At 40.9% G+C, this 27,229-nt stretch overlaps 1 long non-coding RNA gene and 2 other non-coding genes across 3 annotated transcripts; 2 read left to right on the plus strand and 1 right to left on the minus strand.

Moving 5' to 3' along the window:
• Window positions 1-5,845: 5,845 nt before the first annotated feature.
• Window positions 5,846-9,487, plus strand: LOC140704759 (uncharacterized). Its single transcript, XR_012084175.2, has 4 exons — window positions 5,846-6,567; window positions 6,662-6,726; window positions 8,234-8,310; window positions 9,387-9,487. It is a non-coding gene; the product is annotated as an uncharacterized LOC140704759 (long non-coding RNA).
• LOC140705176 (U1 spliceosomal RNA) lies at window positions 7,607-7,771 on the minus strand. The gene has a single exon (XR_012084661.1). It is a non-coding gene; the product is annotated as a U1 spliceosomal RNA (small nuclear RNA).
• Window positions 7,950-8,115, plus strand: LOC140705170 (U1 spliceosomal RNA). The gene has a single exon (XR_012084659.2). It is a non-coding gene; the product is annotated as a U1 spliceosomal RNA (small nuclear RNA).
• Window positions 9,488-27,229: the final 17,742 nt, after the last annotated feature.

The raw sequence follows: 27,229 nt of genomic DNA on the forward strand, positions 1-27,229 counted from the left end.
GCCTGCCTTTTTGATGTAATTTATGTGGCCACCCTACCTTCCAATGAGTTTTTCTGGCCGAGCAAGAATTTGAACCCAAGTCTCCTGATTCTACTTCTAATACTCTGTGCCCCATGTTACACTGGCTATCGGATGATATCTTATGTGTCATCAAGTTGTGACCCATTTATTATGACTCTAATAGGGCTTTCAAGGAAATTGAGATATTTAAGGAGTGGTTTTATCAGTTCTACTCTCCTAGTGAGTTTCCAAGGCCAAACAGGAATTTGAACCCAGAGTTCCTACTGTATCACTCTTTCCATTCCACCACACAGGGCATCAATAGTTTTACAGCATTAGATGAATCAAATCTCAAAAACAGGCTAGCGTTTGAATCTTGCAGACCTTCTCATCAGACTGGATTTGGCAGAGCTGGGGGCAGGAAGAGAGGAAAAAAGTCCCTGAAATCATTTTGGTCAGAGGTTGAGGCTAGATTATTATGATTAATTAATCTATGAAGTTAGATCTTTGTATGTAGTAGTGATCTCGATTGATAAACATTGAATCGGACATCTCTTGTTTTTTAAATGAAAGGGGTGTGTGTATCAATTTGTAACAAAAGAAGCAAACCACACACATAGATAAAACTACTGATGAATCACAGGAAGGATATGGCACGGCATGTCAATTTTGTATGAACATCAGACATAGTCGCTCAGTTCCAGGAGTGGATATTTTGAAAGCACTATTCTGACAATTCCTTTGAAATAACTGATTATTGCCTAGCCAGGTAGTTCAATGAAGTTAATTGACTGCTGTCTGCTTGCCTGCCTGCCTGCCTTTAGTAAGCTGCAGAAGGGGGACATAGAAGGCATATCCCCAAAGAGTGGGAAGCATTGTGAGTACACTTGGGCATCCCCCAGGCAATGGTGTGCAGCCAGCCAATCCTTCACTTCCAGAAGTGTTACAGTATAAACTAGCTGATGAGCAAAATGACCCAACAGTCATTTTTTAGGACCACAAATGATAATAATTTCTATTCATGTACTGTTGAGGGCATCTCTTCATCTAAAGAGGAACTCTTAGCTTCACTTTGTTGCAATGGAAATGTGACATTCTTTGTGTCCAAGAAACTCACAATGGAACTGATCAGCACAGACAGAAGGTTCCTGGGATGTATCCAGTTGCTGAGGGGCCCCACAACCAATACGGAGGTGCTATTTTTGTGAAAACAGGTACTGAAGTTCCATTTAGGGGACTTCAACGAAGAGGGCAACATAGAAATCTTTGTGGTTGAACTGACTCTCTGTATAGTAACATCGATTTATAAACCATCTGATATACCATTCTGTTTTAAGAAGCCATCTAATACGGAAAACCAAAGCACTCACTTTCCTATTAAAGATTGCAACAGCCTTAGCAACATCAGGAGCTATGAACATGATGATGAAAATGGCAAAACCATTATAAAATGGGCAGAATTCTATCCAGTGTGCTTTTTAGGACGCTACAATCCAGATCTCATTTTAGTTAGTTTGCCTATAGTTCAACCGTGCATTAACAGTGTAGATGATCTGGTCCCAAACACTGAGCACAGATCTATTTTATGTCAGATCTGCTCAGCCATCCAATTTCAATCTATACCATTCTGTAAGAGGTACAATTTCACAACAAACCAACTTGGAAAAGTTTACAACAATGCTAGATGCAGCTGTGTTTCAGATTGCTCCTCAACCAGAGAACTCTCATCAAGTTGTAACTTCCATTTTGGAACAAGTCTAGGCCTCCATTCCAAGAGGTCTCACTTGAGAAACATACAGTGGTGCCTCGCTTAACGGCGATAATCCGTTCCAGGGAAATTGCCATTAAGCGAAAACATTGTAAAGAAAAAAAAAATTGAAATGCATTGAAACCCGTTCAATCCGTTCCAATGGGGTAAAAACTCACCATCCAGTGAAGATCCTCCATTTGGCGGCTATTTTCGCTGCCTGTATAGCAAAGAATCTGTCCCTAAACAGAGCGGGAAGCCATTTTAATTACCCGTGGCCATTTTGAAACCACCGATCAGCTGTTAGAAAAATGTCGTTTTGCAAAGAATCGGTTCCCAAAGCAGGGAACCGATCATCGCAAAGCGAAATTCCCCCATTCAAACCATTGTTATGCAATTGCAAAAAGATTGTTGTAAAGCGGTTTCATCGTAATGTGGGGCAATCGTAAAGCGAGGCAACACTGTATGTCCAGTGCTTAGATTATGCTTCAAACTTTGAAGAAAATCCTTTTAGTGAACATACAGTAAAAGCTGGGAGAAGTTTGATCTTGATTCTTGCAGAAACAAAAAGAGCTCACTGGATAGACATTATAACAGCTTGGTATGGCAAGAAGCAGCCAGAAAGCTTGGAGTCTACTGAAAAGACTGAACAATGAATAATTCTGACAAAAAGATACTGTATGTAAATATAACCCCCAGCCAAATAGCACACCAAGTGCTCCTGGTAGGGAAGACCAACCAACACACCATAAAAACAAAACATCAAAGGGATATTCAGACCGAATCTAATGAACTTCCTATTTCCTTCGTAATGGTGGGACTAGAGGAAACCATAAGAAGATGTAGGAATGGCAAAGCGGTGGGACTCAATGATATCCAAATTGAGCAAATTAAACATGTTGGGCAAAACACATAATGGCTGCTTCAACTGTTTAATAACTGCCAGATGAGCAAACAAATACAATAAATATAGTGGAAGATGAAAGTAATCGCTATCCTGAAATCAGGCAAAGAACCATCAGACCTCAAAGCTACAGGCCAATCTCCCTACTATGGCACTGATACAAAATGTTTGAACAAATGATATTGTTGTAGAAATGCTGTTTGTTATCCTCTGACAGGTCTGAATTTGCCTTTAAGAGGGGAGAGAAAAACACCATGCACCCACATATATATTCCACACGGAATATATATTATTACTCTGAAGAATAAGGAGAACATAAGAGAAAAGTCTCCAAAGCTTATGTCGCTCTGAACACAATATTTCTTACAGTTTATATAGGATTTCAGTCATGTGCACTCATTGACAATAGCTGATTTATTAATATGTTCAGTTACTGTGATCAAAGCTAAATTATATTATTGCTATTATTTATTTATTTGATCACTATACTGCCCATCTGGCAGCCAGGGCCATATTGTGCTATCCATTCTGGTGCTCTTTGATGTTTACCCAAATGTCTCCTCCTTTTTGCTGAGACATACAATATCATGCTTCCTCCAGGTGTCCTATCTCAAGGCCATGGATTCCTCCATATCATATCCTTCATTCTTCTGTTCCTATCCTCCCATGCAATGTACTTTGGGATGGTTACCATCCAAAGAGTTCATGGTCTATAGTAAAGGCCCCAGAGATAGCTTGCTTTTGCTGACTCTGTGAGACAAGACCTTACTAGCATAAGCATTTCCGTACTTACCTACTATAAAAACTATGATTTTTGCTACAGTGTTAAACAGTCAGAATAGGCAACCTTTAGACCTAGTAAGAGCTGTATGGCTCAAATTTTAAATCTAACCCACATATGGTTAGATCTTGAATAGAGATGGGCTTGAATCTCAGTTTGGATATTCATGCTAGATCATGACCCTTCCCTGCCCCCAGCCAGATCTCCCACTCACCAGCTAGCCTGCTCTGTGTGTGTGTGTTTAGTCATTTAGTCGTGTCCGACTCTTCGTGACCCCATGTACCAGAGCACGCCAGGCCCTCCTGTCTTCTACTGCCTCCCAGAGTAGTGTCAGGTTCATGTTGGTTGCTTCGCAGACACTGTCCAGCCATCTCATCCTCGGTCGTCCCCTTCTCCTCTTGCCATCACACCTTCCTAACATCAAGGTTTTTTCCAAGGACTCTTTTCCAAGGACTCTTTTCTTCTCATGATCTTCTCCTTTTGGGGCATTTGACCAGTCCCAGCAGGAGTGTGTGCTTCACTCCTCTACCTCCTCCAGCAGCTGCCCACTCAGACAAGGAGACAGATCAAGGATTCCTGCAGCACTGCCTTTGAGTGGGCAACTGCTGGAGGAGGCAAAGGAGGGAAGTCCCTGGTGTGACTGGACAAACCAAACTCATCCATTTCATGGACACCACCCCTCTGACAGCTAAAACTGAGGAAATGTTTTCTGCACACATCGCAGGCTCTATTATTATTATTATTATTATTATTATTATTATTATTATTATTATTATTATTATTATTATTATTATTATTATTATTATTAATTTGATTTATATCCTGCCCATCTGCTCATATTGACCACTATATTAAACTTGAAGAGGCTAGGCTAAATCTATGAAGAACAAAACCAGCAAACCTTTGTGAATGAATGGATTCTGAATAGTGTCTCCCACCAGGACAAGATTCTGTCTGGACCATCTGGAAGTCACTTAATGGATTTCAAAGTGAAGTAAGAAGATCAAAGAATAGTCAAGTAAAATGGGACTACTTGGATACAGGACAAATTGTCTGTGACTGTGGAGTACATAAATTAATGCAGCACTTGTGTGCATTTTAATTTGTTTTTAATTTTGCCTATGTTCCATATGGTGGGGACGTGGTGGCACTGCGGGCTAAACCGCAGAAGCCTCTGTGCTGCAGGGTCAGAAGACCAAGCAGACGTAAGATCAAATCCACGCGACGGAGTGAGCGCCCGTCGCTTGTCCCAGCTCCCGCCAACCTAGCAGTTCGAAAGCATGCAAATACAAGTAGATAAATAGGGACCACCTCGGTGGGAAGGTAACAGCGTTCCGTGTCTAAGTTACACTGGCCATGTGACCACGGAAGATTGTCTTCGGACAAACGCTGGCTCTATGGCTTGGAAACGGGGATGAGCACCGCCCCCTAGAGTCGAACACGACTGGACAAAAATTGTCAAGAGGAAGCTTTACCTTTACCTTTATGTTCCATATACATCCATAATTTTAAATTGTGCGGCGTTGTGATACGAATAAAGAAATAAAGAAGCTGCAGAAAATACAAGGCTTGAGTGGCAGATGGCAGGAGAGAGAATGGAAAGGTGAATGTGAACAAGTAAGTCAAATATAAAACCAGGCAGATGAATGGAGGGAAAAGAGGCAAGTAAGGCCTCTCTAAACGAAAATTAGAGATTAGAAATTATCTAAATGAAAGCCTTTTATTTAAATTCATTTCATTTAAAAGTATAAATTATTTAAATGAAAGCCTTTCTGCTTGTCTTTATACAGTAGGTTTACATGTGTGAATGCTTGCTTACTTCGCTGGCTGAGTGTGTGTGCATGCAACTTATCTCTGTGAATGCTGACAGTTACTAGGGCTCCACCTACCAGTGGCTGCTGTGCCTTCTTCTCCACCAATCACAAAGGACACCAGCAGCCAGTGCCCTGCATACACCTGCTCCTCATTGGCCTTTTCCCGGGTTCCGCTCCTAAACATTCCATTTTAACTTCTGCAATATTTAAAGCTTTCCCCCTAGTTCTGCTAGCTCTTTTACACACTAGGTGGTGCTATTTTGGCTACATAACGATCCCGCCTCAGAGAAAGACTTTGCTGTCAGTGCATATAGGATGCTGTGCCAAGTGCTGTACAATTTTAAAATTTAACATAATTGTTGCCAAAAAATATGGAAATATTTCACACAGAAGTTTTGTCAACTCTGACATCCTTCTCTAAATACTTCACTTAGGAAGTCACCTAACAATAATTGTTACCAATATTTATTTTGGTTGTTGTGGGTTTTTCAGGCTCTTTGGCCGCGTTCTGAAGGTTGTTCTTCCTAATGTTTCGCCAGTCTCTGTGGCCGGCATCTTCAGAGGACAGCACTCTGTACTCTTTATTTATAATATTTATTTTATTTATTTTAGTTATATCTTACATTTCCTCCACTTGAAAGCCCTAATAGGGTCACTATAAGTCAGTTCCTACTTGACGGCACACAACTAATTTCTCTCCGGAGGCTTTTCTGACTTGCATGCAATCCCTTTCAACACATGGAAGCTGTGAGAGCCACAGGATGGAAGAAGGGAAAATGTTTAATTAACAAAAATCTCCACCTGGTGGTAGCATCATCTGGTGGCAGTGATTTTCAGTAATTAAGAGCTTCCCTGTTCTAGCCACCAGCCCTCATGGCTTCATGGGATGAAAAGAATTACCTAGGAATCAGAAATAGGGAGTTTTGAATTACTGTACTTAAAATTGCTCTGTGACGGTGGCTGAAATCTTGTTGCTTAGGGTAAACCAAAATGTAACCTGCGTGTCTGCCTCTGTGGTAAGCCACACATCCTCGCTGTGATTCTCACCAAAAATCACAGTGTAGATGTACCAAGTCAGTGTGTGCCTGCGCTCTGAAGAATCACACCAGGAATTGTTTGTTTGCCGGAGAGGAACAGACCACATGTTTATTTTATTCGTTGTAGTTATATGTTGCCTTTTCTCCACTTTGTTCGAAGTGGCTTATTTGGCTCTTCCTTGTAGTTTACCCTCTCAGATACTCCGTGAAGGGAGGTCAAGAGAATGGGGCATGCCCAAGAGCCTCTGGTGAGCTTTGTTGGCTAAGTGAGGATTTGAACTGAGGTACCTCAATTCCTGGTCTACCTACTATCCACTATATGACAGTGGCTGTCTGTAAACAAATAGCATTATCTCTTTGTTCCATCTCTTTCCAAAGAGGCAGTGGCAGCAAAAACACAGGATGCAGACTAACAAACTGAAGCTGAATCGAGCAAGTCAGAGGTACTGTATGGACGTCAGTACAGCCGACCCAAGAAATGGAATTCCTGCCATACTGCATGGCATAGTCTTTTCCTTGAAACTGGAGGTTCATAGCCTGGAGAATCTTCTGGACTTGGTCTTGGTCCTGAATGCCCAGGTGGCAGCCTTTGGTTCTGGCCACCAATGCTTCCCCTCTAGTCAAGGCTACTTGTCATTTATATTGTTCCTGGGGAGACATTCCCTTCATGACAACTGGCTTAGTTGCATCATATCTGGATTACTGCAGCATATGTTATATGCAAGAGCTTTGGAAGCCTACTTTTGCGTCCTTGGTGACTGAAGCATGTACAAAAGGCAACAGGCAGGGTGTTAAGTGGGTCCTGACATATACAGCCAGTAAACCTGTTGTTGGGACTAGATATATACTGACTTCTTATTTTGTTTGTGTGTGTTTTAGTACTAGTCAAAATGCTTGTGAAGGCCTTTAAATACTTAGTTTGGACCAGCATATTTGAGGGACCAGTTGTGATAAGAGGCATCCTGCTTACTGAAATCATCTTTGGAGGAATTGTTATTATTATTAGTATCCTCCCCAGAAATATGCTTAGTGCATACAGTGGTGCCTCCCCCCCCCCCAATTAGAACACATTAATAAGACCTACTTTTTTATCCCAAAAAAGTATATGCTGCTGGCTTTCCAGGGTCTGCCTCCAGGGAAAACACCAGCATAGACTTTATCTCCCACTTTTTTGGGATAAAAAAGTAGGCCTTATGTAATTAATGTGTTCCAATTGGGGGGGAGGAACCATCTTGCAAAGCATTGCCAATGGGGCTATAGTTGCAAATTCAAAAGAGTGGTGAAAATAGCCAGAAACCAAAGGATAAAGATATCATAAAAAAGCAAGAAAATCATAAATATAATCCCCTCATTAACATAAACTATGCAGCTGAGTTCCCACATTTGGGGAAATCATAGGGATCAGCAATATACCCAAAGTGCAACAGATGAGCCTCCCTCTGAGAAAACCATTTTTATGACATGGTATTTCCCCTGCAAGGTATGAGTTGGAATGGCCCTTGCACCTCATACCCCATTCTGTCCCCTAACCCCACAAGTTATGGTGACCCCCTGGCTGCACCTCACACTGTGCAGCCCTGTACTGAGTGGGAGGTGCAGCCAGGGGGTCACCATGACTTGGGGGGTTAGGAGACAGAATGGGGTAGGAGATGCAAGGGCCATTCCAACTCATACCTTGCAAGGGAAATGCTATGTCATAAAAGTGGTTTTCCTTGGGGGAGGCACATCCATTGCACTTTGGGTGTGCTGCTGATCCCTGTGATTTCCCCAAATGTGGGGAACTCAATTCCATAATTTGTGTTAATGGGATATTGCACTTGTGATTAACCTTGGCTTTTCTAAATTCCTTTTGATCTCTATTTCTTCTCATCAGGACCTATTTCAAAGGCAAGCAAGTCTTGATGATGTTTTATATTCTGTTCTTTCTCTTTTTTTTCCTCTGTGGATCAGGTCAAATGGAGTTACCATTGTCAGGAGCCAGGGGGCTGCTTTGACTATTTCTTTGTTGCTGGAGAGAGAAAAGAGGGGTAAGGCAACCTGATACCCATTGAATTTCCAAAGACAGTGCAGGTGAGGGTATTGCTTTTCCCCCCAATATGTTATGGGGAGCTGTGTTTTGCAAGACGATGATGTCTTCTATGGATAATTTTCACAAAATAGTGATATTTTTTTCTCAATTGGAACACGTTAAATAGATTTCAGTGCATTTCAGTGGGGAACTAGATTTCAATGCATTTCAGTGGGGAACTGGGTTTCATAAGACGATGTTTTCACAAGATAGCGATTTCCATGGAACGAATTAGAATTGTCTTGCGAGGCACCACTGTACTGAGAAGACCTTTTTCAATGTCTCTGGCTAGATGATGGGATTCCCTTTCAAGGAAAGCCTGCCTTGCTAGCTGAAATATGGAGGGGGAGAAAACATATATATTTTAATGAAAACAGCTGGCCGGTCAATTGCTTTCTGATGGAATTACTTGCTGGTTTTTGAATAATTGTACTGTTGCATGTTCTTATTTTCTACAGCTGTTTTAGGCTCACATTCTAAGAGCTGACTTAAATGTAGGGTTCTGTCCCCATTCCATGCGTTGACTTTTGCAGAAGAAATGTGGCACAGAATTGTTTTTAAATGAATGAATGAATCATGCCATAGCAGACTTACTATGATACATATTCAGTGACAAAAATCAAACTTGAAAGACTGTTCATTGCACCTGATGGGGAAGTTTTAAATCAGAGCTCTTGGCAGGTGGGTGGGGGGTACTCCTAAGCTGTACAAAAGTTATTTTATTGGAATCAGTTTTTAATTTGTTCCTTATCTGCTCGTTGCTTCCTCATAAGTTATGAAGTTTTTCAGAAACCCGTCAACCCACCACCACCACCAATGTATACTTCCTTGTGAATTCCTGATGCTTCTGACCCTGGAATCAGCCTGGCATTCCTATATAGGACAGACCTTCATGTACCATCATATTCCTTACTCTGCGCTTTTCCTCCTAACTAGGCCTAATGGTCAAGCATTAACGTAATACTGCTTTAATAATATATAGAAAAATTATATAGGGAAGGGATTCATGTTGAATGTTATCTCCAGTTTTTCCAGGATACCTTCCCGTTCCAATAAGTTCTTCTTCACCGTCGTCATCAATATGCTTTTAAGGATAGTTTGGATTACAAAGGCTTAATTTCCATTCTGAAATAAACTTATCTTGAAACAAAGGTTCTTTTGATTGCACACATATGGAGGCTTTCATTTGGCAACATGTTCAGACCACATTGAGGCAGCAGACACCAGGCTCAAATTACAGGCAATCTGAAGTGGTGGATCTTTCCCCATATTTTTTAAGCTTCTCCCTCATTCCCCCCCTCCAAGTTTAGAAATCATCCACCTTCAGGATGAAACAAACGGCAGACAGGGCTTAACATCGAGGCCTCCTCCAAAAACATTCTCTCCCTTTGTATATTATTTATTTTAATATCCAGCCAACACAAGGTTCTACATAACATCCCAAACTGCAAACTTTTGATGCTCCTCCCATAGATATGAATTTATCCTCTTTGAAATGTCGAAAGCTGTACTGAGAGAACCACCTTCCAGACTCCTGTATGCAATTAACTGAATAACATCTGTCACTAGAGATACCTTTGTCCAGAATGGCTGGTGGGATGAAAGGATGTGAGAGATTAGAGCAGCTCACCGTTGGCTGCTGAACAGACATTCCTGGATGTGCTGTCCTTCAGTCTGCCATCCATAACACATTCAAGGTAATCCTGTCCACATTTTAATGTTCAAACTCTCCCGCTAACCTTTTTCCTCATGACGGCGTCATCTTCTGATATCTCTCACATATATTTACCTCTAAATGCCACATTATGGTTTGCATGGCCTATGTTCCCATTTTTGAGTCTGCAACAACAGAAGCTGGGCAGCATATGCCTTGTGCTCAACAGATGGTCAGCCACTTTGTGCCTGAAATTCAAGCAAAGCGAGGACAAAAGAAGAACAAATGTTAACCATAGAAATCTATTTGCAGCATTTTCCAACCACTCCATTATTTCCCTTTTTCAAAAACTGCCTAGCTTAATGCCTTTTCAGTTGACCTTTAATTATAGAATGCAATGTGTCTCAACTAGTACACAACAAAGGCAGGAGAGAGATAATAGCTTTTAGGAGAGTTGAAAGTGGAATGAAGCAAGCAAGGTTCAGGACATCTTTTAAAACAGATAAGAAGTATACAGAATGAATGAAGAAAGGAATGTTGGCCATGAGGTACATACAATTATTTTGTCCTATTATCTTCCCAAGCCGGATAGATTTTTTAGGTTTTTGAAACTCTACAAATGCCTGAAAATCTTTTTACTAGAGATAATAGTAAGATAAACACATGCCATAATGCTTCCCTGGCACCACAGTTAACATTCTTAGACTCTCCATCTAAAAATAATTTTATTTACAGTATTTACTTTATTTAAATTTAAATATGCCACCTTTCCATATGCCTATTTTGTTTTAGTTATGGCAGCTGATCCATTACAGCATTGTGCCTTTGCTTTCACACACCCGTCAATGAAAAGAAACTTACATGTGTCGATACTTGCCAAGATAATAATGGCCAGAAAATCCATGACAATACATATTATTCAGTGATCCTAGTCTATATGTCAAAATTCTAGTTTTCAGTGTCATAGTAGAGCTAAGGCTTACAGAGCCAAGGGTCATAATCAGAGATGGGGACGAATATAAAAACGGATTGGTTTTCCAACGAATATAGCTGATTCGTTAAATATTCGTAGATCCGTATTTGTGGATTCCAGAGACCCCCATGAATACAAAGGGATACATATTTACCCGTTTTTATTTGTCCTTTGTATTTTAAAAAAACCCACAATTCGGCCTACCGGCTGCTGATCGGCAGCAGAAAGGCAGCCACCACCGCACACAGCCGCCCAATACCACAGCCTGCGCCCCACCCCCTTCCTTTCCCTACCTTAGGCCCCAAGTCACCCCACCCCCACCGATATCCTCTTACCTTAATCGATGATGCCGAGGTCTTCTGGCCTTGGAGCCACAGCATGTAAAAATGGAGACTGCCTGCCCTTTGCAAAGATGGTGGCTGCAGCTTCATTTAGGGTAGGGAAGCTGCAGCTGTCATCTTTGCAAAGGACAGCCTGGATTCCCTTTTTACATGCCGTGACTGCGAAGGCCTGGTGGAGACCTGGCAGCAGCTATTAAGGTAAGGGAGTGTCGGTGGGAGTGGGGGCTAAGACAGGGAGAGGAAGGGGTGGTGGTGGTAGGCTGTTGAGGTGACTGGCTGTGTGTGGGGGTGGCTGCTTATCGGATTCTGATCAGCTGATCGGCAGTCGGTAGGCAGAATGGGCTTCTGTGCCGTGTGGTAAACTCTCCTAGGGGGACCCAATTTGTGTGTGAATAACCCGGATGTCTAATATCCAATCTTCACCAAAGTTGGCAGGCGTACTGGGGAAAGACAGAGTCTCTAAGTACCTAGGGGGAGCTTTCCTCAGGGGTCCTCTTTGTGACTATATACCTTGGAGGTTCTTAATCCAATGTTCACTAAACTTTCAGGAGTTGTAGAAAAGCATCTGAGGAAGCTTCTCTGCAAATTTGGTGTCTCTAGGTCATCAGGGGCCAGTGTTATAGCCATTTAAAGTGCAAATGAATCAACAGATCAATTTGTCAATTTATCGAAGAATATTTGTATGTTCGTATTCGTTGATCCGGTAACCTTGATGAATAACAAATCAAAACAAATTGCCATTTTTATTTGTCCCCATCTCTAGTCATAATATTATTAGATAGGATGGTGATGTCATCTTCCTGTCCCTGATTTCTGTTTCTTTAGAGCTTAGCTGCAATCTGCATCATCATCATCATCATTAATCACATGCCATCAAGTAAATTCCAACATGTTGATCCTTTCCAGAATCTTCTAGGTATGCAATAGAATACTCAGAAGTGTCTCAGCATTCCCTTCTTCTGGGGGTGCTCCAAGACCATGTAGCTTTTCCTAGACTACATAGGCCACCTCTTCTTCTACAGTGGGAAATCAAACTCTTGACCCCTTACTCTGGTGCACTATCTGACTGAGCTATTTAGCCACCATTCTGCATCATATTTGCTGGAAATAAGACACATCAGCTTTAAAAAAGACCTCTTTAGGTATTGCTGAAAATGGTTAGAACTGCTAGATGGTTGATGATCACTGCATGCTTGGATTCTCCTTGGTAGAATGGCTAGATGGCCTTTCATGATAAATGCTTGCACGTCAACATTTGCCATTACAACACTGTTGGTACCACCTGCCCAGAAGGAATGCTCTGAAAAACATGACGGAGTTGTCTTGGCTGCTAGTATGAACAGTGATACAAAGCACTGAATGCTTGTATCTCTTTAAGAATCCTATCTTTTTTTAAAAAAAAATGACCACTGGTACACTTGAGACACAAACCAGAAGTTATTCTAAGTTAATTGACCTCAAGGTCATAGCAGGCAAATACTGTACTACCATGTAAGGTGGGATATTGGCAGTTCAGGCCCGTTACACCTACATTATAGGGCCTACAATGAAAGTTTTTCTGCTGTGCCTTGCGATGCTTGAAATGTTTTGAAGACAAACGCCACCACACATTAGTTCTGCCCACTCCAGGTTAGGAAAGTGGTTTCTGCTGCTGCTTCTTTTTGTTAAATCAGCCAATTCCTGCCTATCCTTCTGTCAGTGTATTCAGAAAGAAATAATACTACTGTATTTTATGCTCAAAACAATCTGCTGGGGGTAAGCACGTGACTGGATGAAGGCAAGCAAGCGAGGTTGGTAATAGGGATGCTGTGTCTCCATCTTCTGGCACTCCACGTTGAGAGTGGTGGTTTATAAAAGGGCTTTAGCATGAGAACTGTTCACACACAGGGAGTCTTCTGCTATAAGAACACTGTGGAGCTCCTACACATGAGCAGCTGTTTGTCTCTGTGCAAGTATCAGAAGACAAACACCTGACAATGAGCATGGCACAGCTCCTCCTACGTGAATAGAGCTATGGAAACTCTGCCAAGTTCGATGCCAGCTGACCCACTCACCTCAGTCTATATATAGCAAGCCAGATAAGCACTCTTACCCAGGAATGAACCAATATTTTTTATCATCATCATCATCATCATCATCATCATCATCATCATCATCATCATTATTATTATTATTATTATTATTATTATTATTATTATTATTATTACTACTACTACTACTACTACTACTACTACTACTACTACTACTACTACTACTACTACTACTACTAGAACATCCTGCATGGTCTTGGATGATAGAAAGCTCTCACTTGTTTGGCCTGTTTCTCCTTAGCTGTACAGTTCAGCTCTACCACCACATCGCCTGCTCCTCTTGTGTGTGACCCTTCTTTTGAAAAGAGACCTGCCAATAATTAATTTTTTCTGGCAAGTTGTGGGCCATGTTATTTACTGGGAGTGGGGAAGCAGGGTGGGAATTGCCACTTGGATTGTCCGGTCTAAGCATCAAAAAGCCTTGGTCAGGCCCTGAAAACCATACATTTATATCCTGCCAATATAAAGTTTTCACTGAGATCAGAGGAGTTGGAAACTGGAGACATGTTAGGCCCAATAGTTCTATTTCATATACTGTACCTAATAACAACATGGAATCCAAATTCATCTTTTATATTTGGCTGAGAGGAGTAGGATGGCACATTCAGGCTATATGTGGTTTCTCAACAACCAGAAGCTGTCTAGTCAACTCTCTGGTTTTATTCTCTAGATTACTATTATTGTGAATACCTGTATTAGAGATGTAATGCAGGTGAAGGCCTCCATACCAGAGAAGTAGTCCAAAGACATAAATCCCTCTCCTTAAAAAAAAAAAGACCAATGTGTTTGTAGCATGCTATTGAAGTATTTTAGAAGTTGTTGCAATAAAGAGCCTTAAAATATACCATTAAAAAATTAAAATATGTAAAAGGAACCTTTTAAATCTCAGGGAGAAATTTTCCTAAGATAAGCTGGAGATGGCACTTTTTCTCACTTGCATTGTGGCTGACAGAGAAGTAGACTGATTTTAAATGCAGCCATGGATATCATGGGTGATGAAGTATCTCCACATCACTCATAGAATGATGGAGGCCTGTGATAAAAAATAGTTAACTAAAGCCTATTATGATTTTTGATGAAATCTGTCTGATGCAATGTGTTGTGCTTCAGCACATGTAAGTGTGGAGACTCATAGACATTCTTTCTGATCTGATATGATCTTAATGTAATAAGGCATTAATTTAAAGCAGTTGGGTTTATAATTTAATTACAGATAAGCCACAATATTGACACAGGATATGTGGTGCTTTTCATGCCCCAGATATAATAATACACACTCTTCTTGATTGAGGTGGAAACTGAGTCAGAAAGGTAAATGATGTCAATTCCAGCGAGTTTTAATCGTTTCACTATGGGTGTTATTTCACATCACCACAATCAAGTATTCTTTAAAGCCGGTGTAAGATCCATCTTTTTGTTTTTCCTTTATCTGGTCACTAGCCTTTGAATGTGATGCCTGGACTGTATATATTATTGCGCCGAGTCCGGCTGCCATGGAGATGACTAGGTACTCAAAAGGATCACAAAAGAGACCTTGGCTGGATTGTTTTGTTGTAGAAAATCTTCCATTGCTTTCCATGGGCGGAACTGCTCTATTTGTAAGAGTCCTGTGGTTCCCATTGGATGAGCTGCTGTGTATAGGAATCCAAGTATATGAAAAGATTAGACAGAAGATGCAAGACGTTGGAAGTGAAGACAAGGAAAGGGAGTGCCTCACAAGGAACAGCAGAACAAACTGGATGGCTTTCCTGTTATTGCAGGGTGGCAGCAGGCCATCTCTACAAGGCAGCGTAGACCATGATGGATGAGAAGTGCCACACAAAGTGTTCAACAGTATGTGCACAGTCACAGTTTACCCTCTGCCAGAGTTGTGTGGTCAAACTACCTGTGTCATGAAAGATCCATGGTCAAGTCTCCTTGTTTCATTTCATTTCCATATAAGCAGCTTTTGATAAGTCTGTGGTCCCCCCATCTTTCCTCCCAGTTGATTCCGTAATGCAAATTTCACCTAGGCAAGTCAACGATGTAGGGGAGCTAGAGCATGATCAGAAGAGAGGTTTTTTTTAAACCTTTCCTCGTCATACCGCAAATCCAATGCAAATGTTTACTCCACAGCTACTTTTAAGAAAAGAAAAAGTCATTGGGAGTTCCAGTCACAAATCTCTTGCTTCACTCATACGACCTGGAAGCTGCAAAGGTGAAAAGGTTGTACTTCCTGTATTGACCTACTTTGAACATTACAATTCCAGGGCTCTATGAAGCCCTGGCGTGTCATCCATGGACCATATTTTGCATAGTGGAATGTTCTGCCCTGGCAGAAGCCAGCATTTCAGCTTTTTTTTTCCTCCTGAAACAAATCAGAGAAAGAATTCCCCAAGATTATTTTTGGAAAAAATTTCCATTTTATACATGGAAAAATATGATGCACATAATTCTTCATTAAAAAAAAAAGTGTTACGTGTTTTCACTTTGCAAATTTGGTGGTAGCAGGCTACAGCCCCCAGCAGGTTCCATGTGGGACAAGGCCCTCAGATCCACCGAAGGTTTTCATCCTTGATTAAGCTTGTTTAAGTGGGATCTGTGATGTGACACGTGAAGATTTCTCCTGCGTGCTCGGATTGTATTAGTTTGGGCCTCCAACCAACTTACAGCAGGAGCCTTGCGAGGTCTTCATCTCCAGGGGACTGAATGGAAATCATGGGAGAGAAAATTACACACTTCCTTCTTTCTCCCTCACCACCAACCCTACTTCCGTTCTGCTTTGGAATGCTATCTGAGGCTGGGATCAGTTTGAAAACAGAGTACCTTATTATTATTTTTTAATGAATAATCGAGTGAGGGGGGAAGAGACACATGGTTTTTTCCTTCTCCTTCTTGCATATTGCTAAACAGCACCAAAACCAAATCCCTCCCATTTTCCTTCTGTCACCCAAATGACTTCCAAGTGCTCTTAAAAGTAGCCTGAAATAAGACACTCAGGGGGTTGCTACATTCATAAATAGCACAGAAACTGCTCCAGGATTGGGACGGTCAGATTCACAGTATGTTCCATTGACTATATGGCAAACAGGTCAACATGAGTCAGCCTAAGAACCTCTTCCCATCTGTACTTGCTTCCCTCCACTGCTGGGGCGTCAGTGTTTTTCAAATGAAATGAATTCAGTTCAGACATTGTAATCACTTGGGCTAATTCTGAATGGGAAACATTGAGCTTCCAAGTTCAAGGGGCACTCACAGGGGTGACAGTTCCCTTCAACTGAGTATTGTTTTTCTCTAAACCTTTGGGGGGAAGATAGTGCCGCCCATTCCAAACCTACTATGGCCAGAACATCTTTCTAAGCTTTCTTTTTAGGGATTGCTCTTGACCAGTTTGTTTGCCCTTCTTGCCCTGTATGTTTTTAAACTCCCTTACCCACACATGTGGAGTCCTTGTATTTTCCTTCCAAATACTGTAGATAGCTACTTCTGTTTTACTGTTTGAGAGATGAAGATAATGTGGTTTATCCTAATTTTTACACAAAGAATGCTCATGGGCAGATCTTGCAAGCTTCAGAATTCTACAAAAAAATCAAATCCATAGACTTTTGGGAGGAAAAATCTTTAGAAACAATTACACAACGAGAGTTCACATTTTGCCATTGATGGATAGAAAACCAAGGTATATCAGGTGGATGTAGCCGGTCAGTTTGCTGTTGTGGGGCATCTCATACTCAGAAGCTGTACCTCTCTATCTTCCATCTATAAAGTGGAGCATGGGGGGAAGTAAAGAAGGCCATCTTCCCTACATGCTGCTATTTTATCATTCATTATGCTTTTTCTGTTCTTCCTATTCTTTTTAAAATCTGTGTTTCCTGTCATATGTTGATTGAAAACAGAGCATAGCAAGGAAAAAGTTCTCTATTGCAAACATCTGTGACTGAGGAAGGATTATGTTTCCATGTCCTGGAAATTCAAGGTTTTTTTCCCCCTCCTTCCCAGATGCACACCTTCAGTCTATGGCAACTGAAAACTTAGAAGAAACTGTGGCAACAAAATTGATAGCATTCTCTGTTTGGAACATTGGGGTTCAACACCAGTCATGTTGTTGTTATTATAACAACACCAAGTTCTGCTTTTTCAATGTCATAGCTTTAAACTCAGTGGTGTGCATCGGTTTCTTGGAAAGGTACCCTCAAAATAACAAATCTAGAGGTAGCCCAGAATCCATCCATGCCTTCATTAGTCACCTATCCCAACACACACAGAGACACAGACATTACCCCAATATGAATTTTACAAAGTAGAATGTCAAAGATCTAACCAGATAATTAGATTAGATTACCTCTGTGTGTACACACAGTAAAAGCTTCTATTGTACACACAGTGTGCTTATACAACATAAAAACACATTCATGAATAGGCCCCTAAGAACAACAACAAAATTTAAGGTACTTCTAAAGACTCAATTTGTCTACTGGGACTTTGGAGAACAGGGTTCAAATCCCCATTTGGCAATGGAACTTCATTGGGGGAGTGTAGTTGGTAGAATCTCTCTTTAAATATCTCACTTACCTTGAAATCCCTATTTGGATTGCTTTAATTTGGTTCTGACTTGACAAGACACACACAACACAACACACAAAGACTAATTGTATCTTCGAGGGCCTTTTCACAGAAAAACCTTTTCTTGTGAATGGTGGAAGGAATATTTCTGGTTCTCTACACATGAATTCTCTACACTGTTTTTGGAAGAGAGGCAACAACCCTGTTGATAAGTCTATGGCTTGCTGACAGTTTGTGATGATGAGGCAATGTTTCCTCCATGGGAGCTAGCAACAAGATGGTTCGTCTGAAAGCTGGGAGTGACTTGCAGCTTTTTGAAAGCTAATGCCGAATGCTATTTGGGAAAGTAGCACTCTGCCTGCTACCAGGGGCTGAAGCAATTGTAGTCTGAAAATGGAGAGGCAGGCATCAGATCCTGATAAGGATGCCTGATTCCCCCAAGAGTTCTACAGACATTTATAGACTGCCAAGGCAAAGAATAGAAGCCTATGATTCATCATAGCTGACATCCTAGTACATGATCATTGACAAACATTTCCAAATTCATCTGGGTATCTAATTATAGTCCTTTGTTGCAGTAATTCCAGTATTCTTTAAAGTTGTTAATTTTGTGTACACATTTTATTTTTATATCTGTTAGATTCCATAGGAGAAATATAAAGTCCAAAAGAACATGTAACTTTTAAAAAGTCTGAGGCATGTTGTTTTAAAACAACAGCTATTTAAAAAGTTGTAGGTGCAAATGCTTATACATGTGAACACTGAGCTGAAATGTACCTGAATATAAAACACAGGGGCTTTTAGCATTTAGCAGAGAATATGCCTCTGTAACATTTCATTAAAAGACACAAACATTATAAACTTCAAAAGTTACTAAAGCTTCCTTAAAAAATGCATGAAAAACGTTAGAGTTTCTTATAATAAGAAACTTTAGAATGAAAAGCATGATTGAACTTTAAGCATATCTACTCAGACACAAACTTATTTCCAAAAAAAGAGAAAAGCTTAGCCAGCCTGGTCCAATTAAAAATATATGGCTATGTGAAGTCCATAATCAGGTGTGGCATTGTTATGTCTTTGCTGCCCTGAGGATGTGCATCTGGTCTCAGTTCCAGTCTCTGTCTCACACACACTCTTCTTCCTTGGATATGATGTCTCTCCATTCAGTAACACTGTGCCATCATATATTTATATCCTTTGTGTCAAATTGTTAGTCAAAGCAATCTGTCTTCTCAGCTAGACCAGCACATTGCTGGTATGGTGTTCTGGTGGCACAGTTTATTGGTAACCCTGTCGAGGGCATAAGTAGCCCTTCTGAAGAGCATATATAGCAATCTGCTGGGATAGCAGTTTCCTACTATGTATTTTGCCGTTGCTAGATGGAACTATAGGATAGCATAAAATTCTACCCTTTCTTAAAAGAATTATTTCTTACAGATTCAAGCTAAAGCCTGATAAAACAAATGGCACCCTTCTTTCTCCTCTCTACTTGCTTGTCACTACGCAAACAGCTTAAAATAACACTCATCTTTTCCTTCTGTAAAAGCTTCTATTGTACAATGCGTGGCTCTTCTCATTTGGCTGACACAGTTATTCGCATGCATTTTTCAGTATCTGTTAATTAACACGATAGGTAAAACACAACACAAGTGGCACTTTTAACTGCACTTCATTTCCACCCCCCCCCCCCTTATCTATTCACATTACAGTACATCATTAGCCGTGTTCCAGAACAAACTGTACTGTCATATATTACCCCAAAGTAGAAACAGCATGAAAGAACTGCAAACAGGTCATCTTGCATGATCCTTATGGTACAGGGAGGGCTATTGTAACAAAATTAAAGAGCTTGTTCCAGAGGCATTTTAATCCAGTACACTACAAACAACAAAACTTAAACACTAAAAAGTTTTATTTGGCATAAACTTGTGTGGGCTGTAGACCAGAGTTACCTATGTGGGACTAGCAAGTCTCAAACCTTTACATAGTGCTTGAAGGTGTTTAAATCAATTCATATACAGTATTAGTATGTCCATTGGGTAGTGAGACCTTTGGGTGGTGTGGGCGACTTATAAATTAAATAAATAAATAAAATATTATGGCAGTACTGTATGGAGACCCAAAACTTTTTGAAATAGATCAGCATTATTATCCACACACTGAAGGAGGAGGAAGAGATTGAAGCTGGAAAAAAAATCACATGCTTAAGGCCAATTTGTGCATTCAAGATGAGATAAGATTTAACTCATTTAAAAGAGATAGAAAAATATAAATATTGCATATAAACCTGACTTCTGGGGGGGGGAATGAACTACCCCTTCCTAGTATATATGTCATCTGGCATTTTGGAATGAAATTCTGTATTGGTGCATATATAGGAGTGGCAGTTAGGAATCTTATTAGTTTTAGACTAGATGTGCCAGTATGATTAATTTATTATTTACAGTACTTATCTGGTAGTTTCATCTCTGTACTCCTTTTCTCCTGGTGAGGGGACCCAGGGCAACTTACTGTGAATGAACCAAGTTGGATTGAAAACACAAATAATTACTAAATTAAATAACAATTAACCTTACCGTAGCAATGAAAAATAGTTTTCTAAACAGTTAAAAACTTTAAAAACACACTTAAGAGTAGAGACTCAATCTTGCCTAATTTAGTTATTAAAAGCCTGCCTAAAAAGACCAGTCTTTAACTGTCAATAAAAGGCATAAGAGGAAGGAGGCCTAGCTAACATGCTGAGGAAGAAAATCACACAACCTGGGAGCAGCCACTGAGAAGGCCCTCTCCTGCATCCCCCTCAGATTAATCTGTGGTGGCAACAGAATCAAGAGAAGGGAATTCTCTGAAGATCTTAGGAGCCAAAAAGGCTCACGTAAGGAGACGCTGTCCTCCAGACAGCCTGAAGCCAAACTGTAAAGGACTTTATAGGTCATAACCAGCCTTTGAATTGGCCCCAGAAATTGACTGGTAGTTCCTGAAGCTGCTGTTAACAACAGAGTGCAACATACCCTGGTTAGAAGCCTGCCCACAGTGTTTTGAACCAGCTGATGTTTTTGAACCTTCTTCAAAGGCAGCCAGCCTTTGGAGTGATGTGTGATTTGTGTTAATTTTATCTATGACTTACAGTTCTGTTCTGAAACCAGTTAAATACAGGTGGCCGCAGTGTACTAAAAATGCATGAATATTGAGAAGTTATATACCCTAAAATGAAAAACTTCAGTTTAAGGTAAAGCAAACGTTATGGATGAAGCTATTTATTTTATTTTATTTTATTTTATTTTATTTTATTTGTTCAATTTATATCCCACCCATCTGGTATATTCTACCACTCTGGGCGGCTTACAGAATATCAAAAACAGTTAAAAAAACAACATAAAAACATTAGTATACAACAATATATACATTCCCCAAAGCAAGGAAATTCAAATCACAGATCAACCCCTCACCCTCACAAAAAACGAAGCAAGGGAATATTTCGATGGATCATTCCATGTAAACACTACAGCATAATCCCACTAGCCTAGCCAAGCCACTCTTTGCAGTATATCATTAAAAGCTAAAAAGGAAGCAAATGATTTGATAGTGGCAACATTTATAAACAGCAGATTGGTTATACAATCCTAACCTGGCTGTCACTGGGAACCCAGGTGGACTAAGTGGCTCCCAGTTCCTGGTCTAACTTTGGTTGGTCCACTAATTGCAACCATTTTTGGGCAAGGACAACCTGGTTAAAGTAGTTCATGAACTGCTTAACTCCTGGTAGACTGGTGCAATGCACTCTACAGAGGACTGTCTTTAAAGATAGGATGGGTGCTACAGTAAGTGGTTAGATTGTTAGCAGGAACTTCTTTCAGAGCCCATATGACACTGGTTTTGAAAGAGCTGCACAGGCTGTCAATACACCTCTGGTTGGAGTTCAAGGTCCTGATGGTGACTTACAAAGACCTAAATAGTTTGGCACCTTGATATTTGAGGGAGCTCTCTCTCCATATATACCTCCCTGATTATTAAGATGTACTATGGGTCCTCCTCTGTGACCCACCGCTGAGAATGATGGTCTGTGGAGATGCAGGGGACAACTTCCCTGGCTGTAGTACCTCAGTTGTGGACTGGTCTTTCCTTTGAAGGCTAGATTCACACCAGTGTTCTTTCGATTTCACCACTAAGTTAAAATACAGTTTCCCACCAGAGCTTTAAAGATCTTGGCTTATGTAGGTTGTATAATTTTCTGAAATGTGTATAGTTTTAAATGGATCAAAATTGTTTACATTATTTCATACGCTTTAAATCAGCTTACATTCTTTTAAATACTTGTCTAAACCATTAACATTGTTTCAAATTGCTCTTATTGTACCCTCTACCCTCAAGGTCACATGGCCGGCATGACTAGACACAGAATGCCATGACCTTTCCACCAAGGTGGTGCCTATTTATCTATTCACATTTGTATGCTTTTCAACTGCTAGGTTGGCAGGATCTGGGACAAGCAATGGGAGCTCACCCCGTCACGTGGATCTGAACTGCCAACTTTCTGATTGACACCCCAGTGGCTCAGCAATTTAACCTGCCGTGCCACCCACATTGCATAACCCATAATTGCTACTTGATAAATTGACTGTTCATATAAAAGACACAAATAGAAATTTCAGTCATTCAGAAGGTGCCAGGATTTGGAGACAGAAGTTCAGCATAAGTAAATAACAGGAATAATAAAAAATTTGCCAAAAATAATAAAAGCAACCATCCAGCTTTCTTTTGCGTGCGGGAAATAAAAGGAAAGCTGTCATTGACCATAACTACCCAATGGACATACTAATTGTATATCTTTAAAACCAAGTCACGGAATGATTGCATGTAATGGTGCAAGATTTAAGGAAACCTATTTTGCAAGATGTATTTTTATGGGCCATGGTCAACCATATTTTTTTGGTCAAGTGGAATGCTGGCTAATGTGCCAAAATGGCCAGCTGGTTGGGATCTTGATAATTCTTTCTCTGAAGGAAAGAGCCATCAGAATTTGAGGAGGATGTACTAAGAGCACTAAGGAGAGCAGCAGAGCCAGAAAGAGAAAGAATAGCATTTTTGGTAGTTAACCAGGAAGAGGTTCATTTTTGGACTGTCTCATCATAAGGTTTGTTCAGTAATCCGGATAGAAAAGAAGTGATTTGGTTGAAATATGGTGCTGGAAGGGAGCTTGCCAGACATCCTGGACTACCAGAAAGACAAACAATTGGATCCTAATCCAATCAAGCTTGAATTATCTCTGGAGGCAAGATTGAGGAAACTGTGGCTGTCCCATTTTGGGCACATCATGGGAAGGCAGGATTCTCCAGAAAGCAACAACAACAATAATGCTTGGAAAAGTTGAAGGCAACAGGAAAAGAGGAAGGCCATATATGAGATGGACTGACTCCCTAAAGGAACGACAGGCTTGAGTTTACAAGAGTTAAAGACAGGACATTTTGGAGGCCACTCATTCGTAAGATTGCCTTAAGTTGCAGATGACTTGATGGCATGTAACAATAACAACAACAGGCAGTGGTTAAAACAGAGAGGTGTAGCCTTGGGAGATGCAAAATGTCTTTCTATGAATCGGTTATGAGGCAATTTATCCCTGGTTTTTCTATCAACTTACATTGCTATATACTGTATAATTAAACCAGATGTTACACAAATATATTAACTCCCCAGTGCTCTTACAGCCAAAGGAAACCAAACCTCAGCCACAGTGTTATTATTGGAACTTCCACTGCTTGGGGAGGTGGAGAACATGCAGGACAAAAAGGGAAGATGATTATGTACCGTATTTTTCCGTGTATAAGATGATACTTTTGTCTAAAATCTTTAGACTAAAAATTGAGGGTTGTCTTATACTCGGAAGTAAACTGAGGTGAGAACAAAAGCAAGTGGATGGTGCCCTGAGAGTGTGCAGTTTATTGCTCAATAACATTTGTTGCAACTACAGTGGTGCCTCGCATAGCGAGGTTAATCCGTTCCGGATTAACCTTCGCTATGCTGAAGCATCGCTGAACGGGGCAGCGATTTCCATTGGAACGCATTAAACATCGTTTAATGCGTTCCAAATAGGGCAAATACTCACCGTTCAGCGAAGCTTCTTCATGGCCGGCAGCCATTTTCGCGCCCTCGCCTCGCTTAACGAGGGCGCGAAAACGCTGCGCGCGGCCATTTTAGGCCATTTCCCGGCTTCCGGCGGCCATTTTGGCCGCCGAACAGCTGATCGGCGGGGGTCGTTTTGCGAAGATCGGTAAGCGAAACGCTTACCGGTCTTCGCAAAGCGATTTTTTCCCTATAGGAAAAACGTTGTGCGATCGCATTAGCGATCCGAAAAAATGGATCGCTATGCGATTTAATCGTTATACGGTGCGCTCGTTAAGCGAGGCACCACTGTACTGGGATGTTCCCCTGCAGTTCTTATTCACTTCAAGTTCAAAACAGGACTTCGACTGAGAAGAGGGTCATAGCTCCATCCATAACTGTCACTGAGAGATACTGGACATATTCTGTCAAATTTGACTGTCTGTCTGATCCAATCCTCAGAGACCTCACACCTGTGGGTGTTGGTACCTCAGTAGGCCCAGAAAATATAAATCAGAAGCTGGGTCTTCTAAGTTCTGGTGCCTTTCCTCTGGAATATGATACCCCAAGAGTTATATCAGACACCCTCTCTTCACACCTTTAAAAAGCTGCTAAAACAGAGCTTTTTATGAGACCTTTTGCGGAAATCTTCCCAAATTAATTGGGATAGAGGAGAAAGAAGGAGGGGGTACATATTATACTGAACAACATTTATTTTTGCCAGCTGTCTTGTTATTTGGAGCAAGGGATTTAGCTTGTTTTAGTTCACTGTTATATAATTTATGTTTATATAGATTATATTTATTTATTTCTGTTGTACACCACTCAGTAGTGATTTGCTAGTTGGGTGGTATAAAAATGAAATAAACAGGTAAATAAATAGGATGTCTACAGCAGTGGTCCCCAACCTTTTTGACACCGTGGACCGGTTGGGGGTGGGGTCTGTGAGCGGGAGGTGGGACACTCCCCATGCTCATAAGCATGCATGAAGGGGTAGTGGACGCTCACGTGGCACATGCACACACTTGAGTGCATGTGCAAAGGTGTCGGGGCCACGCGAAGGGGTTGTGCGGGGGGCGTGGGGGGAGGAGGAGATCAGAGCAGCACCAGGCTGCAGACCAGGGGTGGGGGACCCCTGGTGTACAGCACCCCTGTCTGCTTCTGGTGGAAGGCAGCAGTATTCCAATAGTTAATAGACCTGTCTCCTTTTCCTCCGTCGCAGGGGAAATTCATTTGCTCCTCAGCTTTTGAACTGGAAATACACAGGAGCTTGACTAAGTTTTGCTGATTTCTGAGCTTGCCACCAATTTATCCAAACCTTCTGACATCGTCAGAAAGAGGGGAAACCCCACATCAATGGAACAATCATCACAAAACACTATTAGCCACGCACTTAAGTATTTTGGGCAGGATTCAAGAGTACATTGCCACTGTCTGAAACTATTTTTATTGGTAGAAGCGGGAGGGGAATGGTTTTGAAGAGCTTGGAAACCCTCAGGAGCCGCTTTTCAGTGGCGAGGAGTCCACAAAAAAACCCTGCTAGCTTCAAATAGGAATTTGTTCTAAGTAAAAAGGGGATTTTTTTTTACTTGTGTTTATCAACCTCTACTGTATCATTTGCAGTGGAGCTGAAGACACCTGGAGGTCTGAAAGTCTTACTGAGAGTCAGATTGAAGAAGGGGAAACAAACACATGAACCATTGTGGCAAGCTGAAGGGAGAGGGTGTAGGGTGTATATAATTGGTGGTGGTGCTGCCAGGCCAAAGGACACTTGTGGGAGTGGAGTGTGTGGCCTGTCAGCATCTGAAGTGGGCAGATAGAACAGTGTCTCTTCTGATATAAACGGAGGACAGACAACAAGAAGCAAACAGTTAAAGCAGTGGTTCTTAACCTTTTTGAAAGAAACGCCCCCTTGAGCCATTGAGGAAGTTATCATCACCCCCTCCTATTTATTTATTTATTTATTTATTTATTTATTTATTTATTTATTTATTTATTTATTTATTTATTTATTTATTTATTTATTTATTTATTTATTTATTTAAGACACTTAAATCCAGTGACCCCTGAAAACAAAATTAAATTCCAAGAAAATGAAATGCCCCCCAAAAAGTAACATTTAATGATTTAGTTGCAAGTGAATTTTAAGACGCAAAAAGAAATATAAAAAGGGCATAAAAACAAATGCAGGAACTAAAAATTTCAAGACAAAAAGTCTGAAACTAAATTAAAATTGGAGGAAAATATATATTCATGCTCACTGTAAAAAGGCTGCAGCCATCTTCACAGGTTGGTTTGCTCCAGCGCCCCCCTACCGCCCCCCTTCTGCTCCAGCGCCCCCACGCCGCCCCTTTTCGTTCTACCGCCCCCCTGAAAAATGAAATCGCCCCCTGGGGGGCATTATCGCCCACGTTAAGAACCTAGGAGTTAAAGTACCTCCTATTCAGGTGGCATAATGAGGAGGGACTGTTGCACATCCTTGAGAGACAACTCGGGAACTTCTCAAAAAATTTGAAGGAGAAAGTTGTTGGATACAGTAATTCTCTTCAGAGGAATTTTGGCCAATTTAATCCTGAATGTAGTTATATGACTTGTTTCTGCAGGTGTAGGGTTGCCAGATACACGGGTACTAAAGGGAGGACATAGAAAGACACAAAGGAGGACGAAGGAGGACATATCGAATGTTTCATTTGAATCATTCCAGATTAAACCCACAATCAATACAATTGTATTACAATAGCTGCCAATAAATGTCTCTTAGTGAACCGACCAAGAAACAGTCATGTTAAAAATTAAAAATAAATTCAATGGAGGCTTTTATTCAAAATACCGGGGGTGGGCGGGCAGGTGGGGGCGGGGAAAGCCGGGGGGAAAGGGGTCCTTCCACCTCTCCCCCTCCCATCCAAAATTATAAAATAAAATATACAAAAGCCTGACATTTTAAAGGTTTTTATCTTTGCCTGCCTGATGGAGGACATTAGGCTAAAAAGGATGACATGTCCTCCTTTTGCCTGACATCTGGCAACCCTATGCAGGTGGATGAAGGGAGCAATGGGCTAAGAATGACCATTCCTTTGCTTTCTTCAGTATTTGCAAATGATATTAAACAATACCTACTGGTGTTTGCGTAAGGCCTGCATAATTTTTCACCACCAGTCACAACTAAATGACAAGATTTC

The sequence above is a fragment of the Pogona vitticeps genome, chromosome 2 (assembly GCF_051106095.1).
Source record: "Pogona vitticeps strain Pit_001003342236 chromosome 2, PviZW2.1, whole genome shotgun sequence".
NCBI classification, from domain to species: domain Eukaryota; kingdom Metazoa; phylum Chordata; class Lepidosauria; order Squamata; family Agamidae; genus Pogona; species Pogona vitticeps.